Below are 3351 nucleotides of genomic sequence, written 5' to 3' on the forward strand. Positions count from 1 at the left end.
AGAAATCAGGAGAGATATGATAGCCAAATCTCACTAAGCCAACACGACTCTCTGTAAGGAAAGTAACTTTGAAATGGCAAGTCCACCTTATGTTCCTTGTTTCGGCTTTCTCCAGCCTTTTCTGCCTATGAAACCTGCCCTCTCTGCTCAGCTCAGTGGAGCTCCCTTCCATTTTGTGGGCTGAATGCTGCCTGGTTTGTGAATCACTAATAATTGTCTGTTAGATCTTTTAATCTCAGTTTGTTGAAAGTTTGTTCTTTCACACCTTGTAAGTAGGAATAAAAACCCAGAATAAAACCTAAAATGTTCTTGTCCAAATCTGGCTCATGAGCAGCACCCAGTAGGACCTATGAGCAGATGAGGTACCCCAGATAAAAGCCGTCAGGCCCCAGGGTGCCTGGCAGGGTCTCAATCACAAACAAGACAGCTTTCAGTCTTTGGGGACACGTGCTGGGCTGTGGTGGCAGCAAAGTAGGATTGTTGTTGAATAACATGGTGTTGGAAAAAAGCTTTCAAAATTCTGCTTGGGGTAGGAATTGCCTCAGAGTTTGGAAAAGCCCTGAGTTGTTAGGGGAACAAAAATGGTGTCATGAGGGAGAAGAAGGGATAAGATTAAGGTAGGAACTGACGGTTTAAATGTTCCCTGTCGTCAGGTTCTAGGTTCTAAATCGGACTTTTCTTACCCGGAGGGCTTGGGTCACTCCAGCCCCTAAGCCTAGCGTGGAGTAGAGGTAGTCAGGAGCAGCAGTTCCAATTCCGCCTTGTCGGCCGCTGATAAGGACAACAATTGCCAATGCTACTCTTGTTTAAATTGAGACACGCCCTCATGAGCTCTTCATCTCTTTAGCCAGACTCTGTTATTTTTTCTCCAATACACATTCCCTAAATAAAAAACATAAAGTGATAAAAAATTGAGGTTGAAGATTGGAACTGAGCTTCTCTGAGAATGCTCTTCCTACATTTTTATTTTACTTTTTTTTTTTTTTTTTTTTGGTGAGACGGAGTCTGTCGCTCAGGCTGGAGTGCAGTGGCACGATCCCGGTGCAGTGGCGTGATCCTGGTTCACTGCAACCTTCACCTCCCGGGTTCAAGCGATTCTCCTACTTCCACCTCCTGAATAGCTGGGATTGCAGGTGCAGGCCACCACGCCTGGCTAATTTTTGTATTTTTAGTAGAGACGGAGTTTCACCATGTTGGTCAGGCTGGTCTCCAACTCCTGGCCTCAGGTGATCCACCCGTCTCGGCCTCCCAAAGTGCTGGGATTACAGGTGTGAACCACTGCGCCTGGCCTGAGAATGCTCTTTCTATAGAGTAGCTTGGTGTAAAGAAGAGGACTCTGGCTTCAGAAAAAAGGCAGACTGGTTTAGACCCCGGCTCTGCTCCCTGGTACTCACGAGAAACTTATGAAGCTTTGTAACTCCCTGGTCATCATTTACCTCTCCGTGAAACAGAGATAAGGATAAACTATAATAATTATATATAATTCTATAGGCTTGTAAAACAAAAAATTATAAAGTTATAAATAGAATTAAATCATAATATAATTTACAAACAAAATTATATAATAAACGTGTACATCCAGTCAGCCGTCTATATCCACAGGCCCTCTGTATCCTGCATCCGTTCATTTAACCAACGTGGCCCGCGAGGGGGCGCGAGTGGGTGCCAGGGCGCAGAGGGAAGGGGGCCGCGGAGCCCGCGAGGCACATGCGCAGTGCAGGACCCCGCCATTTTGTCTTCACCGCAGCCACGGCCGCAGGTCGCGAGTGCCTGACAGCAAATGATTGAGGGAGGAGCTGAGCGTCGCCGTCGCTGCTGTGGGGAGAAAGTCGAGCAAAGCTAAGGAGAAGAAACAGAAGTGGTTGGAGGAGCCAGCAGCCATGGATGCTGTTTGTGCCAAAGGGGACGCCATTAGCAGGCCTGGAGACCCTCTGGAGGCTTTCCTGCTGTTCAGGAAATCTGATCAAAACCGGGTTGAATGTCTCTACTGAGTGTAGGCCAGGGTCTGGACTGGAGCCAGCCACCATGGATTGGGCCTTCCACCTGACCAAAACCGATAGGCAGACCACGTATGAGTAGAGGGAGTGGGGCTGGAAGGACAGAGAGAAACGGGAGAAACGGTAATCACCCAGCCTGGTGCCTCCTCACTTGAGAATGCATTGCCCACCTGTTGCATTTTTTCACTTCCCGTTTGATGTGGAGTGCAGGGGATGAAGTCCTGCATGGGAAGCAAGGTGTGGTGGAAAGGCCTGGGGGAATTTCCTCCTACAGAGACTGCAGCTCATGGCCAACAGGACACAGATGATGGAGGTTATGTTAATGGTGTTCAGGCACAATCATAGCGCCTACCAATTCTTCAGAGAAGCCTGCAGTTTGAAATTGATGACTCTTCCCCCAGCATGTCTGGTTGTTGTGGGGAGGACTGCTCCTATAAGATCCTGAGCTGGAGGACCAAGTTTGGGGACAGCCAGCATGCCCATGCAGGTGGGCACTGTGGTGGCTGCTGCCACTGACCTCCTAGAGCCACTTGCAAATCAGTGTGCTCTCTTCTAAGGCCTGTCATCTCCCTTGGTCTCACCATTTGCCAGGTGCCCTCAGAGCTGTGGCCTCCTCAGCCCTGCACCTGTCGGGCTGCACCCTGAGAACACGGAACACTGCCTCCCCTCTTCTGGAAGACCAGCATGCCAGGAGAGAATGAAGAGGAGAGGGAAAAGTGAGTGGAGGGCTGACTGTGAAGCTCATCCTCACAGTGAGGCTCCTGGGCCATGGGGTGGAGGTTCTGAAACCACTTCGCTGCAGCTCCTAGATACTCCCCTCCCCCACACATACACACTTGGGAAAATGGAATGTTTATTTTCAACTTTGTGAAAATCTTGGAGTCCTGGGTCTGTGGTTTGGAACCCCAAAGAGGAATGCATTGGGTGTAAGATCTGGGCGTAGAGAGAGGCTTCAGAGAGACTAAGGCTTTCGCAGGTGGAATGCTCTGACGGAGACTGTGGGAAGATATTTCGTGCCAAGATGCAGGGAAGTGAGGAAAGCTCTTTCCTGATATTTTTAATGAATCCATGGAGTGGACTCAGCTTGGGACCAGTAGCCGCTGGGAGGAAGGCTGGCTGTCTTCATCGCCACTCGTCATTGCCATCGCCACCGCCACTGACAGTACGAGAAAGGCTGAAAGTGTGTCCGGAATTGGTGGGTTCCTGGTCTCACTGACTTCAAGAATGAAGCCATGGACCCTCACAGTGAGTGTCACAGTTCTTAAAGGCGGCGTGTCCGGGGTTTGTTCCTTCTGATGTTCGAATGTGTTCGGAGTTTCTTCCTTCTGGTGGGTTCGTGGTCTCGCTGGCTCAG

At 49.7% G+C, this 3351-nt stretch overlaps 1 pseudogene; it reads left to right on the top strand.

The window, feature by feature from the left end:
* Positions 1-1823: 1823 nt before the first annotated feature.
* On the top strand, positions 1824-2513 carry LOC100987035 (N-alpha-acetyltransferase 40-like; annotated as a pseudogene).
* Positions 2514-3351: the final 838 nt, after the last annotated feature.

Source organism: Pan paniscus, chromosome 5 (genome assembly GCF_029289425.2).
Source record: "Pan paniscus chromosome 5, NHGRI_mPanPan1-v2.0_pri, whole genome shotgun sequence".
Lineage (NCBI taxonomy): Eukaryota > Metazoa > Chordata > Mammalia > Primates > Hominidae > Pan > Pan paniscus.